Genomic DNA, 15526 nt, shown 5'->3' with positions numbered 1-15526 from the left:
GTGTTTTCTTTCTTCTCTTTTCATCTAGTGTCATTAGCCAGTTCCTGTCAAAATAAAATAGAAATGGATAACATTCTAGAGAGAGTTTGAAATACCAAGGTACAATTTAAACCATATTTCTTCCACTACAACCACAATATTTTGGAGAGATCGCTGAGCCTAACTGTTCTGGCATGCCCGTTAGCCTCCGTCCTGCTTCAGCAATGAATGCAACGGGGCACATTCTGAGGGAGATGCGGTCAATCAGGTTGCAGGAAAACCACGCTATGCTTTTTTTTGAGATCCTGAAAAGGACAGAGGGGCCATGTATATGTGTGCAGCTGGATATGTAATTGCAGGTAGCGTAGCAAATTCTGCTGAAGCCCCACTGCCTGGTGTGGACGGTAGCTGTGCATGTTGCAGCAGAATTGTGCATGTGAGATCAAGGGGGCATGTCATGTGTTTGAGCACTTCACTCCCTTCCGGAAGCACGTGATTCCCTGAGTCCCAAAAATTTGTAAGTTCTTTGGATGACCTGTGGACCGATCTTTCACGATGAAGAATTCCTTAAGAAGAATAGATCTCGGCCCACCATCCCAATGCCTCCATCTCAAAACAGCAACCTCCCACTGCCCTTAGTCTGCAAGGCAGTCCTTTCAAGTGCGATGATGACGCCGGGACCTTCGTTGCCTATTGTACGAGGTGAACTTTTGTGCTCATCAATTCAACGCTCTTTCCATCAACTCATCTTGTCTTTTGACGCTTCGTGTTTTGTGCTCCTTTGACTATCGGCATATCGGGTGACTGCAAACACTGAAGTTCTTGCTTACGGAGTGTGGAACAGTGTTTTCAAGTGATCGCTGTTCTGTCATGTTGACGCCGAGTGAATCTTTCTTTGGCAACATGGGCAGGCTGACAGAAGCGCGAGCTAAAGTAATGGCAAATTTCTTGACTTATTTCTGAATGTGAATGTTCTTTAGAAAAGGGATGCGGCATTGCTTCTCCCCCGTGTAAAGGTCACGCATTCCAGACGTGGTTATGAGCGAACAGTTGCCGCAAGTGTTTGAAAAGAACAAGAGAGGAAGCAGCCCTGCCCCGTGTGAGAATCAAACTCAGGACCTTCAGACGATGAGACTGACGCGCTACCAACTACGCCTACGAGGCCAGCTGCAGTACACAGCCGGAAAGTTTGCCTCATATGGATTTCAGTCGCCCGTTCCCTAATCTTTAGACGCCCTCTGCTGGATGTTGCATTTGCCTTTTGATCTCACCGATACTTTTTTGGTCTGTTTCTGTTGCGAGTCCGTTTTTCAGATCTCACCTAGCACAAGTCTCTCTGGCTGAAGTGGCCTCTCTGCTTCAGCATCGTGCCCTCACTCAGCCATTAAAAACGTCACTCGGACTTCTGACATGCTGACATGAAATGTCAAGAGAGAGTGGCGGAGACGCTTAAGGCAGAGAGAAGATGAAGAGGGGGCGTGGCTGCGAAATGATTGACAGCTGCATGACGCTTTCCATACAAGGCGTGACCACAGGCTAAAGGACACCTTTCGGCACATCAAGCTCTAAGCACACACCTGGAGGACGTGGGAAATGATCCCGCTACCTCTCGCGTGCAAAGCAAGCGCTGTACCATGCAAGCTAACCCCCCTTGCTGGGGTTATGCCTCGGTGTCGCCTAGTGCCGCTTGTTCCCCTCTTACCAGTTGCAGTTCACTGCCCTTCGTCTGCAAGGCAGTCGTGTAATTGCAGCTTTCTTGACTTATTGATGAAGGTCTGACTGGACGAGCGAATGATGCCTCTCCCCCGTCCTCAAGCTCGTTGACAGAATAAAATGGCAAGTGCCGCCGTGGCTCATTGGTTTAGGGATATGATTCTCGCTTAGGGTGTGGGAGGTCCTGGGTTCAACTCGCGGATGAGCCCTTGTGTGCTCTTTTTGTCCTCGTCCACAAGACTGGGAATTGATATCCACATCACCTTGCAGCATCTGCTTATGGCAAACGATGGAATGTGACTAATGACTGAACGAGCCTGGTGAATACTCATCACGTGGCACAATGAGAGCGTGCAGTCAGCTGTCCAAGGCAGCAACCTCATTGCTCGTTCAAAAGAACACGTAGTGAAAACTCATCACCACTATGTCGTAAATGAGCACCGCGATCGCTTGTTGTCATGCGTCCTTACTTGGGAAATGCAGAAGCAAAAACTGCCCTCTCTCAGCCACCGAAACGTGTGCGGCTCGCCTTGCACTCTCTGCGCCTCGCATATTTATGGAGCTGTCTGCTCTTCTTTCTGTTGAAGTACGCAAGTTACGGGGCGTACTGCACACTATGATGTGCTCAATGACAGCTTTCAAGATTTGAAAACTATGAGCTTGATGGCTCAAGTCGAACGAATGTGGTTGTTACGCAATTGATGATGAAACGCACGTATTCTAACGATTCGTGAGAGTATGTTCTAAAGGTCCCTGGCTCGATCCCGGGTTTCGGTTTTTTGTTTCATCGCGCCCTTTGTTCCTCTCTCCAGCGCCCCCTGCCTAAAGTGACGCTTCCCTTTTTCAGCCCGAAACGCAAGCGATACACCAGCAACAAACCCTACAGGTTTCCGTAGTGTAGTGGTTATCACGTTTGCCTAACATGCGAAAGGTCCCAGGTTCGAGACCGGGTGAAAACAGCCTCTTCTTGCACGCTCCTGCACTTCACAGAGGTCTTGAACCACCAGTCATTTGATCCCAATGTATTTCCGGTGCCTTTATGCACTCTTGTACCAAACGCACATTCCTTCTGTACCTGGAGCCAAACATTTGCAATTGGGCTATCCCGACAGACCAAGACGAGCTCTGTCGGCTCAAAAGCAGCGCAACACCTGCGAGAACAACAGAAAGATTAGTATCCAGCGGGGGCCTCTTAGTAAGCCCAAGATCTAATCAAGAATCGACTCCAGCAACAGGGCTGGGTGCATTGTTCCATATTCCGACCACTCTTGGTGTAAACAGGTCCCTCCTGGTCTCTGCTTGAAATGCACTTTCCTGCGTTTGCTTTGGTGTAACTGGCTTCCCCTGCATGGGCGAATGTGAAGAAGATCCTTAGTAAGTCATTGAAGAAACCCGAGAAGAGGTCGGAGTGGCCTCTGTCGTTCATCAACGATCCAGTCAGGCAGTACTCCTCTGTAAAGCGCCGTTCGTTCACATCAATTGGCTTTTTTTTGCCTTCATTCGTGCAAGTAGTAAAAGCAGACGCCCCTATTCTGCCGTGACCCGGATTCGAACCGGGGTTGTTGCGGCCACAACACAAAGTACTGACCACTATACGATCACGGCGAGTTACCGATACACACGTGGCAGGGCGGAAAAGGCTGTGCTCTCTTCGTGTGACATAATTCGGAAAAGTCCTGACGTTGCATTTCAACTGAGTCCCAGTATACATCGACCCTTCGACACTCTGAGTGACAACTCTCTTGCGTGTTTTCTCATATTTATGTAGTTTGCTTGCATGATGCCCGGAACAGAAGGGTTGTGCACTCCCATATGGTCTAGCGGCTAAGATTCCTGGTTTTCACCCAGGCGGCCCGGGTTCGACTCCCGGTATGGGAACGTGTCAATTTTGCCTCCTGCTTTCCAAAAGATCAGCACTGTGTACGAAGGAGCCGCATTAAAACTACTCAACGTGCAAAACGTGCGAGAAGAGGGGGCGCTTGTTTCCAGCCGAAACTTCTCGCGTGTGAGACGAGCTGACCATCGCTGCAGGAGGTGGGAGGGTTACTCTGGTAGACAGGGCTGACCTTCGGCAATAGGATTTATACTCTCCAAGATGATATTTGCACTTTCTGGAGAGGCGATTTTCTCCACTTCAGTAGCCCGATTTCGTCGATTGAGTGGAGAGGGCTGTAGAATGTGGCGCCGTCTTTCCTGCTCCGTCCATGACAGGCGTGCTGGTCTCTGGAGAGAGAGCATGGTCCATCAGCGCACCCCAATAAAGGCACTGGAAGCAGCTGAGTCGCATTGGCGAAGCTCAGCACTGGGCCGCTGGGCACATCTTACCACCGTTTCCGTAGTGTAGTGGTTATCATGTTTGCCTCACACGCGAAAGGTCCCCGGTTCGAAACCAGGCGGAAACAGACCAGACTTCTTCTGTCGCCACGCACAAGAGGGGATTGGGGATTCGCCTAGCGCTGTGATCGAACAGACCCACTCACCTCTTAGTGTGGCGGGATCTGCACAGTGCATGTCGCAGCGCATCCTGCTTTAACTTCACTGCGCGTCCTGATGTACCCCGGTCTCCCGCGTGACAGGTGGGGACAGGTGGCAGGTCCTATACTACCGAGGAAGACATCGCTCTCTCCGACCCCCGGCATCGTGTCCTGACCCACCGTGCTGGAAGCCGACTCGTGCTGTGATTCCTTTACGGAGCAGAAATGACAACTGAGGAGCCGAGAGATCATTTCAGCATTTCGCGTCTGAACGGAAAACACAAACGACCAACTCGGAATGACTTGCCTTTGACGCTTATCAAAGCGTTCTTTGTGCATCGAACAGACCCACTCACCTCTTAGTGTGGCGGGATCTGCACAGTGCATGTCGCAGCGCTCCCTGCTTTCACTTCAATGTGCTTCCTGATGTCGAGTCGTGTGCCGTGCGGAGGCTCTGAAAGCGAGAGCAATGAAAAGGCGCACGACGCTGTGTTAGAAAACAGAGAAGTGAAAGGCAGTCCTTTCTCTAAGGAGGTAAAAGAAAAGCTACTCCCCATCGGGGAATCGAACCCCGGTCTCCCGCGTGACAGGCGGGGATACTTGCCACTATACTAACGAGGAAGACATCACACTCTCCGACCCCCGGCATCGTGTCCCGACCCACCGTGCTGGAAGCCGACGCGTGCTGTGATTCCTTTACGGAGCAGAAATGACAACCGAGGAGCCGAGAGATCATTTCAGCATTTCGCGTCTGAACGGAAAACACAAACGACCAACTCGGAATGACTTGCCTTTGACGCTTTTCAAAGCGTTCTTTGTGCACGATGACTGCGCCGCCTAGCAGATACAAATGGGTTGTACAACTTTGAACTAACAAATGGAAGAGGGCTAAGCCCCCTCTCTTTTAGCCCAGGTTCGATCTGTCTCCCAGACTCACCAGGCGCACGCACACACACACACCCGTGCCGTTGAAGTGCTCTGCTTCATTTCTAAGGGCAACTCAACATTCACTCCTACCCCGAGTGCAGAAAAGACAGCGTCTGCAGCAACAGCAGCTCAGGTCTCTGCCCATCTCCTCTTTTCTGCGGCTCCTGCGGAGTGGAGTCCTGCCTGGAGCTGTGTTTGCAGGCGGCAGCTCCCCGCGCCCTGTCTGTGCGTCGTGAAATTAATTAATAACGTTAATAAATTTATAAAGTAAATTTATAAAGTTATAAATTAGAAATTAATAACGATATAATTATATTCATGTACCGCAACACAAGAATAGTACACACTGTACATTGTCTGTCGATAATGTTTCTGTAGTGCTTTTTCAGCACTCAGCACGTGACTGTGCTGTTGGCGCTGTGGGTTAGGTTCCTGACTTCCATATCGCACGGTCTCTGATTGAATCCCATAGAACTATGACTTCATTTTTTAACAAACATTTCTTTGAAAAAATGAAACGTTTCCCTTGGTCAGAGATTAAATAAAACCTCACTTTTTTTGAGGTTTTACTGTGCAGAGTGAGGTTTTAGCTCACTTTTTTTGAGCAGAAGGTTTACTGTGACTTGAGAAGGGCCGGCATCCAATCACGGTGGTACACACACACGCTCTCACTCATATGAGCTACACGGCTACCAAGATGATCTCGGGTGCGCCGAGCTGGTACGGAACATATTGAACTGATCGACGGCGAATTGTCTCTTAGACAGGCTTTTCACCTCTAAGCTCCCTGACTGACAGTGATCAGCTAGGTAGTGAAACAGTCAGCTGCTTCTAAGCCATAAACAGCTGCATCTCGGCGCTTCCACGGAGAGATGATTTGAAAGCCGAACATCGCCCATTGGGAATACCTTACTATCACTAGTTTAAGAGACTCTTAAGATCTTGCAGAGGTGCCTGTCTAATAGCATGCGCTTTGCAAGCTATAGGTGTTTAGGCTGAGGCAGAATGCCTGTTAACAAAATGTTTTTCTAAAGGTGTGTCTAAGTGGCTGCAAAAGGACAACACTCCTGGGGCGCCGTGGCTCAGCTCCTGCACTTGATTATAATGCCGTTACGTGTCGAAGCAGTAATTTACGTCATCCTACCACTGCAACACAGGGAATAGAGAGAAATGAGCACACGCTACGAATCGTCTCAATCACTCCCTACAGTCGTAAGGCGCATTGAAGGGTGCACCCCCATCATTAATCGTTGCGCCTCTGTGAAAGGAAGGCTCTTGGGCAGTCTTTGAAACAGCTCGGATGAAACACTTGATTGCTTCCATGTGCATCTGGAGCCCACTTCTTATTTTCACTTCACGCCGCCCAAAGCATTTCTAAAACAGGAGATTCGCGTTTGGGAATGCGCCCTGCCCTACAAATAAAACAGGTCTACGGGTCTGAAACGTGCTCCACAGAAAACAGCTCTGTTGCGCTTTTGATCAAAGGGAGATTCACTGTTCATACTTTTTGATGACATAACACCCAAAGGGGCTTCTTTGGAGCTGGATTCCAACCAGCATCCTTAAGTTTCTTGGCGGTATCCTTTACAGTCCTCTGTTCGGTCGACAAGGGACAGAAGGGGGCAGCTTTCCTCACACATACAGTGCAATGTACTGTACTGTTCCCGTTCATTGAATTCGCAGTTCTGCATCAGACCTCTAACTCGTTACATTAGCTTGGATTTAAGCCACGAAGCAGGCTTCTACTGTATAAACTTCTAGAGGAATCACAAACTATTTGAGAGGCCACCATCCCAGGGGGACCTGACAAAGTCTATCCCTAAACACCTAGCGCAGTCTCTCGAGAGACTGTCAAAAATCGCTTTCTCCGTTTGCGTTGCAAGTAAGTGAAAATGCGGTCTCAACCCAGAGCCACTTGGCAGCAGCGGCATGTAAATACTGTTACTGTCACTGCTCGATACCGACGTTAGCCTACTATACCATGTTCAGCCACCGCTAGAAAATGTACGGCTCTAGTACCGGAGCAAAGAACGGGAGGGCCAACACTGAACGGGCACACGTGTCAGACATGGAGAGCAACAAGGATGGGATTTGACCCCATGTGTGCAGAGCACAATGGATTAACAGTCCATCGCCTTAACCACTCGGCCACCTCATCAACAAAACTGGGCTGTCCTGACATGGGTTGGCGCACTCCAGTTGATCTTTTTCTTTTTTTTTCCCTCATACTCGAGGGTCATTTTCCTGTTCCACATGCGATTTCAACATTTTCCTTGGGAGATGTCAAGCCAGCAAGCCACTGCTGTGGTTCAGTGGCCAGTGTGGAGTTCAGTGGCCCTGTTGTACACAGAAAGCACTTTGAGCTCCTTGGACATGAAAAGTTCCAGATAAAAGCCATTTGTCATCCTTTCTCTTGGTGTCGATGTTGCTAATTCAGTGTACGGGCTTTCTCGTGCAGTTTCATGGTTCTTGTAACCCAAATCCTACACTAGCGTGAAGTGACCCCCCATTTCACAGCATTTTTCAGCTGATTTAAATTGTACCTAAAGGAGAAGCATTATTGAAGACCATCAATTACCAAGAGCTTTTGTCAAAAGTTTTGGTGGTAATTTTTAATGACCACAGAGCGCTGTGACCTCGGTTTTACATCTCACCAAAGAGACAGCGCCCTTTTACAACACAGCGTCTCCGTCACTATGCTGGGGCATTGGGACGCGCACAGACCTCAGGGTGAGCGCCCCCCCACCGGCACCATTAACACCGCTTCCAGCTGGAAACTTTGTCTTTCCCTGTAGCTCACCCTCATCCGGGTACTGACCTGGCTAACACCTGCTTTGCTTCAGTGGGTTTTCAGTTGCGAGTTGCAAGGGGATGCAAGTGATGGAGCCGCTCGCTGCAAAAGCTACTGCATTGGCCGGGAATCGAACCCAAGCCTCCCACGTGGCAGGCGAGAATTCTACCACTAAATCACCAATGCTCAGTGCCTGGACCTTCAAAAAAGACGCTTTTTTGGTGCTCTGTGCAAAACGCGTCGACATCTGCTTCCAGCTGCAAAATGCCATTTGCAGACGCTGAAGAATTTATTTCCAAGGCAGCGGGTACAAGCGATTTGGCGTTTTAAAACAACCAGGAACAGCAAAGAGGTGCGCTTCTTTGCTTGCGCCAGAATACAACGACAGGAGGTGCGAGTTGCAAGGGGATGCAAGTGATGGAGCCGCTCGCTGCAAAAGCCACTGCTTTGGCTGGGAATCGAACCAGAGCCTCCCGCGTGGGAAGCGAGAATTCTACCACTGAACCAACAATGCTCAGTACCCCTGCCTTGAAAAAAGACGCTTTTTTGGTGCTCTGTTAAAAAAGCGTCGACATTACCTCTTTCAAAAGGCTTCACTTTCCTAGTAACATTCCAAGGCTCATTGAACCCGGGCTGTTTCCTCTAGCGGTATAGTATTGCAGTTAGACAGCACGATGCCTGCAAGACTATGTCACGCTCTGACGAGACTGTCAAAAATTGCTTTCGCCGATTGTATTGCAAACCGGCGGAAGCGGGGTATTGGGAAAAGTTTTCAACTAGCAATAATCGCGCCTCGGCTAAACCTCACAGGCTACGATACTGCCAATGCGCAAAGCTGACGGTTGCCAGGCAACCGCGGGGATCCTATGGAAATCGTTATCAATCGTCTCATGGCATGTTTTGCTGTAACGCTTCATATTTGTCGTCTTCTTCTTCTAGCTTGAGGTTTTAAAGAATTTCATGACAGACAAGGGCTCCGTCGGGAACAAAGGGCGTTGTGAGAAAACCGTTGCTTATTTTCAGCAGCAGAAATACAACCCTTTAAATACAAGATGACAGAACAATGACGAAGGGCATGCCGGGAGGAACTCATGCACTACAGAGGAAAGGGGGCGGGCACGTACAGTTCACATTCAAGCCACAAGTACTCTTCTCGGATGTTGCACAAACAAATCCAAACGTCCTGAAAGCATTGCAGCATGTTTGTGTCCCACTTCCCGTGGCTGCAGGACGACTGACACGAAGGGACAAACACAATCTGTGGCGTTTAGCGTGACATAGTCTTGCAGGCATCGTGCTGTCTCACTGCAATACTATACCGCTGGAGGAAACAGCCCGGGTTCGATGAGTCTTGGAATGTGACTAGGAAAGTGAAGCCTTTTGAAAGAGGTAAAGCACTGCACAACGGAATTGAGGGAGAATCTTACAGGGGATTCTGAGCGGTGTCTGCATACACGCAGTCCGATACGGGTGCTGAAAGCTTGAGCTACTCTCAATGTCATGCTGCCTTTCCTCGGAGTAAATCTTTTACATTGAAAGAATGCTTCTCGCAGGTTCAAAAAGGGACCCTTGTTAATTGGAGAAATCAATGATTTCGAATGAATTCTGTATGCGTTAAAAGACAGCTATACACAGAAAACATGCAGGACACTGCTCATGATGTTTCCCGAGCCGAAACACAGTGCGTTTTTCAAAGCCATCTGACAAAGCCCGCCCACTGAAAACTGCAGCAGATCGTGTAAAGACGTTCAACTTTGTAACTACTGCACGCACAGGAAGCAGAATAAATTCCTCTTTTCAAACTGTCAAAGGTTTGCTTTGTGAACGCAGCAGGACATCGCACAATCTCTTTTGAACGGGGACAAACAATTTCTTATGGGGCGCAGTAAGTACAGACGTTTAAAGAGCTCCACTCATGCCGACGATGCAGCATGAAGAAGCGCAACCTAACGTTTGACAGACAAAAGCCGGGCGCCGCTACGAGCAATATGAAATCAAACTGACAGCACACGGCGTTTCGCGCTGACTCAAAAGTGATCTCGACAGACGCTGTTCTCTGCATAACGCTGAAAGAGCTAAAGAGCGTTTCTGTTGAGACGTAACAAGCTTGTTTCTTTCTACCATGATGTTACCATGACAAAATCTGTCTTTAAACACCTTGCTCAAAAATTGCTTTCGCCGATTGTATTGGAAACCGGCGGAAGCGGGGTATTGGGAAAAGTTTTCAACTAGCAATAATCGCGCCTCGGCTAAACCTCACAGGCTACGATACTGCCACTGCGCAAAGCTGACGGTAGCCAGGCAACCGCGGGGATCCTATGGAAATCGTTATCAATCGTCTCATGGCATGTCGTTGCTGTAACGCTTCATATTTGCGGCCGGACACTTCCCGCCCCCCAAAGAAAAGAGCGCCAATCAGACAGGCGGAGACCGAGGACTCGCAGAGCAGAAGGCCACAGTCGCCGTAATAAGAGCGATTGTGAGCGGTTTTGTTTTCTCTCTTTGACCAGCCCAGCTGCGCCCCACCCAAAGGCAGGGAAGCACAAAAATTGTATGGAACTCATTCATGCTCCTCTCCATGGAAATCTTTAGTAAAAGGCAAAAGATTTGTACGAGATGAAGAGAAACCAGAGTGCGTGGCTGGACAGCTGCAGGAGCCCAGGCCGCCTTCAAGTCCTCTCCCCTGCCGGTCGTGGTTGGCAATGCACCTGGCCTTACAAACGAGCCAGTGGGGCCCGTTCAGCTCCGGGCTCATCGCCTGCGGCTCTCGGCTTACCTGGCAGGGGAGATACCTTGATCAGCCTGTAGTTGGAGTAGTTGGATTGTTTTCTTGTTTTGTGGAAGCAGTGTTTGTTTTGCAGTTTGAGATGGCAACCTTTGGATCCCGCAAGAATGCTGTACGTTTTGAGCTTTTGGATGACCTCTTCATGGATCGTATGCAGTTCAGCAGAAAAGTGTTACAGAAGGAACTTGGCTTTGAACCTCGGCACTTGTATTTCATCTTCGCTCTCCCAGGTCAGAAAGCATTTGAGGTTGTTTTTGCTACCTATTCTCTGTTTGAACAATGTGTGGATGTGTTTGAGGCAAAAAGAGGGAAAGTTCCTGCCCTTGAGAAGATCAACTTGCAGCCTCTGACACAGAGAGAGAGGTTGTTATGTTCTCGGAAATGGCAAAGACGGAGGACATTCACACCTGGCTTAAGCAGTACTGCACCGTCCACCATGGAACTGAGGTTAGAGATGTTGACGGTATAAAAACAGGAACAAGGAAATTCGAGGTTCGCTTGCTACCGGACAATGTAAATGGAGGCTTAAGGCACCTGCCCTCTACAATCCGGCTGGGCGCCTGCAATGGCTATGTTTTTTATGTGGGACAACCAAAGGTGTGTCGGCGCTGTGGTGCTGTGGGACACCTGGCATCGTCCTGCACTGTGAAATGCTGCAAGACCTGTGGCAAACAGGGACATTAAGCCTCTGACTGTTCAATGCTGCCAAAGTGCAATTTATGTGGCTCGGAAGGACACGTTTTTAAGAACTGCCCTCACGCCTACGCCTATAAACTCAAAATGAGAAAGGATGAGGCAGTGCTTGTTTCAGCCAAACCGGCCTGAAAAAGCCAAAGCAAACAACAAGTCAAACAAAGAACCCTTGTTGGACAAAGAGTCTCAGCCTCCAGCCAGGATCAGTCCTGCTGTGGCTCCGGGGCCGGTGGAAGAGAAATCCACTACGCCCCCACAACCGCAGACTGCACCAGACAAGCACGAGGGTTTGAAAACCCTAGAGAACAGCGAGGACCCCTCCCCCACTCCTGCTCCTCAGAACGAGGGCCAGTGTGGGGCCCCCCGGTGGAGCGGGTCCAGCGAGGATACCCAGGATTCAGCGGAGCTGCTTTTCTCAGACTCTGCAAGTGCTACAGATGGCCTCCTCTCCTCCATCCAGTCCATCACGGAGGATCTGCAACAGCTGGTGGGTGAGGGGGAAGAGGAGACTGGTGCATCGGCTGCACCCCTTTCCCCTCGGTGCTCCCAGGAGCTGGACTTGAGGAAAAGGAAAAATGACTCTGTTTTCTCCCCGAGCGAGGAGGAAGGAGAGCATGGCGATGGGGACAGCTGGAACCCCTCCACCCCTCCTTCTACCCCCTTCCTTGAAATGGACTCCGTGAACACTTTTACTGCTGCCACCCTGATGAAGGCTCATTCAGAGGATGGCTGGCAGGAAATTGGTAAGAAGAAAAAGAAAAAGAAGAAGGTAACAGTTGAGACCGAAGAGAAATGTGTTTTGTAAAGACTGGTTCCACTTTCTTATGTAATATGGCTCTAAACATAATTTCTCTTAACACCAGAGGTATCAATGACAGAGTTAAATGCCAGTGTGTCTTTGATTACCTCCAGCAGAGAGAGGGAGATGTGTTGATGTTGCAGGAGTGTGCTTTAGCCTATCAAGAGAGGTATAAAAGCTTTGAAGATAGGTGGGATAAAGGGCCTTCTGTTTGGTCAGGGGACAATAACAACAGAGCCTCTGGCGTGGCCATTCTTTTCAAAGGATGGGCTTTCAAATTGAAAAGTATTCAGAGGGTCATAGATGGCAGGTTGCTGTGTGTGGATGTGGAATGGGGGACCGTTAACCTGCGGCTAATCAATGTGTATTGTCCTACTGACGTGGGAGGAAGGGTGGAGCTACTCAAGGCACTCTCTCCCCTATTGTTAAGTAGCACAGATGTGATAGTGGGAGGGGATTTTAATTGTATCTTAGAGCACACAGACAGGCAGTCTAGCTCTCCGATAAAATTGGATTCCAGCTCACTGGCCCTGCAAAACTTAGTTCAAGACTTTAAACTCTCAGACACATATAGATGTATATATCCCACAACAGCAGGATATACATGGTCAGGGAGGAATAGCAGCTCCAGAATTGACTATTGCTTTGTCTCAGAGAGAGTGAAAGTTGTTGGGGTCACTCTTCAGCCTGTCTTCTTCTCAGATCATCAGGCTTTAGGGTGTAGAGTGGAACTCCAGGGCGGGACTGTCTTTGGCCCAGGCCTCTGGAAACTCAACACAAAGCTGCTAGAGAACGAGGGGGTAGTATCCCGCTACAAGGAGAAACTATCACAGTGGCTGTCCTTGCAGTGTCTGTACGGGTCAGTAGGAGAGTGGTGGGAGGAGGTGAAGATGAGGACAAAGGCCTTTTTCATGGCTGAGGGAAGGAAGGCTGCTGCCAGACGGAGAGGAGTGCTAGCCAGGAAACAGAGGCAGCTGCAGCGTCTCTACACGATGCTGCACAGTGGCTTCGATGTGCTCGAGGATATCACCCTTTTAAAAAAGGACATCCGGAGCATAGCCAAGAAAGTAGTCGAGGAGTGCTGTTAAGAAGCAGAGTGCAGTTCTTGGAAGAAAATAAGAAGTGTACTCGCTTCTTTTTCAGGAAAGTGGTAGGCTCCAAGTCTGTCATGGAAAGTGTAGTTGATGAGGAGGGACGAGAGAGAACAGAGCTGAGTGCTATCCTCTCCTGCACCGAGGCCTTCTACTCAAGACTGTACAGCTCTACAGAGGTAAAGGATGAAGAAATTCATTTTTTTACCTCAAAGCTAGAAAACGTTTTGAGTGAAGAAGATAGGGAAGTACTTAAGAGGGATTTGACAGTAGAAGAGCTGAGACAGGCTATGGAGAGCTTACAGAAGGGGAAAACTCCGGGTGCTGACGGGCTCCCTAAAGAATTTTATTGCACCTTTTGGGATCTGCTTCAGGATCCGCTACTGCTCCTATTCGAGGAAAGCTATAAGACAGAATTGCTGCCTGACTCCTTAAGAGAAGGCACTATCTCTCTCTTGTTTAAGAAAGGAGCAAAGAATGACATAAAGAACTGGAGACCCCTCAGCCTGTTAGGCGTGGACACTAAGATCCTGTCCAAAGCCCTTTTCCTGCGCCTACAAAATGTAGTGGCCTCACTGGTAGGGAAAGAACAGACTTGTGGGATAGTAGGACGCCTGATGAGCGACAACCTGGCCTTGTTGAGGGATGTCTGTCTGTACTCAGAGGATCGCTCCCTCCCTCTGTGCGTTTTAGGTGTAGACCTAGAAAAGGCCTTTGACCGCCTAAACCGGCAGTACTTAACATCGGTACTTGAGCACATGAATTTTGGCCCCATCATGAGAAAGTGGATTAACCTGCTGTACACAGGTAGCAACAGCAGAGTAATGGTTAATGGCAATAGATCACACCCCTTTGAAGTCTGTTCAGTAGTGAGGCAGGGCTGCCCATTATCCCCTTTGTTATTCGTTTTGGCTACGGAGCCCTTAGCCTGTGCCTTGCGCCAGGATCAGGCCATTAATGGGATACCAGTGCCTGGAAGTGGGGGAGGAGAGGTAAAGACATCTCTATACATGGATGACGTCACCCTGCTCCTCTCTGACAGTACCTCAATTAGCAGAGCTCTGCAGTGTTGTGAGCGTTTCTCTTTGGCTTCCTCTGCAAAAATTAACAAATCTAAGAATGAGATTTTTTATCAGAACTGGAGGGAGCCAAAAGAAGGACATGATCTCATGCTGCAAGAGAAGAGAATTAAGGTCCTGGAGAATTAATTGCTGGCTTGGCATCTCCCAAGGAAAATGTTGAAATCGCACGTGGAACAGGAAAATGACCCTCGAGTACGAGGGAAAAAAAAGAAAAAGATCATCTGGAGCGCGCCAACCCATGTCCGGACAGCCCAGATCCCTCGACGAGGTGGCCGAGTGGTTAAGGCGATGGACTGCTAATCCGTTGTGCTCTGCACGCATGGGTTCGAATCCCATCCTCGTCGCGCTCCATGTCTGACACGTGTGCCCGTTCGGCGTTGGCCCTCCTGTCATTTGCTCCGGTTCTAGAGCCGTGCATTTTCTAGCGGTGGCTGAACATGGTATAGTAGGCTAACGTCGGTATCGAGCAGTAACAGTAACGGTATTTACGTGCCGCTGCTGCCAAGTGGCTCTGGGTTGAGACCGCGTTTTCACTTACTTGCAACGCAAACGGAGAAAGCGATTTTTGACAGTCTCTCGAGAGACTGCGCTAGGTGTTTAGGGATAGACTTGTCAGTTCCCCCTGGGATGGTGGCCTCTCAAATAGTTTGTGATTCCTCTAGACGTTTATACAGTAGAAGCCTGCTTCGTGGCTTAAATCCAAGCTAAGGAAACGAGTTAGAGGTTTGATGCAGAACTGCGAATTCAATTAAGGGGAACACTACAGTACATTGCACTGTATGTGTGAGGAAAGGTGCCCCCTTCAGTCCCTTGTCGACCGAACAGAGGACTGTAAAGGATACCGCCAAGAAACTTAAGGATGCTGGTTGGAATCCAGCTCCAAAGAAGCCCCTTTGGGTGTTATGTCATCAAAAAGTAAGAACAGCGAATCTCCCTTTGATCAAAAGCGCAACAGAGCTGTTTTCCGTGGAGCAGGTTTCAGACCCGTAGACCTGTTTTCCCAAACGCGAATCTCCTGTTTTAGAAGTGCTTTGGGCGGTGTAGCGGCGAGGCTTATTAATAAGAAAGAATTAAGTGTTTCTGAGCTTTCCCAAATTAGGCCTCATCTCTCTGTTCATCTCTGTGGTGCAGCCACAGAGAAACTATTCATGCAGGCTGATTTAAGGTTTCCCTTGATAAGGGACAGCTCCCA

At 49.1% G+C, this 15526-nt stretch overlaps 7 non-coding genes across 7 annotated transcripts; 2 read left to right on the top strand and 5 right to left on the bottom strand.

Annotated features, from left to right (window-relative positions):
- Window positions 1–3225: 3225 nt before the first annotated feature.
- trnah-gug (transfer RNA histidin (anticodon GUG)) lies at window positions 3226–3297 on the bottom strand. The gene has a single exon. It is a non-coding gene; the product is annotated as a tRNA-His (tRNA).
- Window positions 3298–3498: 201 nt separating this feature from the next.
- trnae-uuc (transfer RNA glutamic acid (anticodon UUC)) lies at window positions 3499–3570 on the top strand. Its single transcript has one exon. It is a non-coding gene; the product is annotated as a tRNA-Glu (tRNA).
- A 1145-nt stretch (window positions 3571–4715) lies between these two features.
- On the bottom strand, window positions 4716–4787 carry trnad-guc (transfer RNA aspartic acid (anticodon GUC)). The gene has a single exon. It is a non-coding gene; the product is annotated as a tRNA-Asp (tRNA).
- A 3792-nt stretch (window positions 4788–8579) lies between these two features.
- Window positions 8580–8721, bottom strand: LOC138231428 (U4 spliceosomal RNA). Its single transcript, XR_011186680.1, has one exon. It is a non-coding gene; the product is annotated as a U4 spliceosomal RNA (small nuclear RNA).
- A 1307-nt stretch (window positions 8722–10028) lies between these two features.
- Window positions 10029–10173, bottom strand: LOC138231444 (U4 spliceosomal RNA). The gene has a single exon (XR_011186695.1). It is a non-coding gene; the product is annotated as a U4 spliceosomal RNA (small nuclear RNA).
- Window positions 10174–10403: 230 nt separating this feature from the next.
- On the bottom strand, window positions 10404–10520 carry LOC138231474 (U5 spliceosomal RNA). The gene has a single exon (XR_011186725.1). It is a non-coding gene; the product is annotated as a U5 spliceosomal RNA (small nuclear RNA).
- A 4076-nt stretch (window positions 10521–14596) lies between these two features.
- On the top strand, window positions 14597–14678 carry trnas-gcu (transfer RNA serine (anticodon GCU)). The gene has a single exon. It is a non-coding gene; the product is annotated as a tRNA-Ser (tRNA).
- Window positions 14679–15526: the final 848 nt, after the last annotated feature.

The sequence above is a fragment of the Lepisosteus oculatus genome, unplaced genomic scaffold, assembly GCF_040954835.1.
Source record: "Lepisosteus oculatus isolate fLepOcu1 unplaced genomic scaffold, fLepOcu1.hap2 HAP2_SCAFFOLD_60, whole genome shotgun sequence".
Lineage (NCBI taxonomy): Eukaryota > Metazoa > Chordata > Actinopteri > Semionotiformes > Lepisosteidae > Lepisosteus > Lepisosteus oculatus.
The sequence above is the reverse complement of the archived record's forward strand: the minus strand, read 5'-3'. Positions and strand labels throughout refer to the sequence as shown.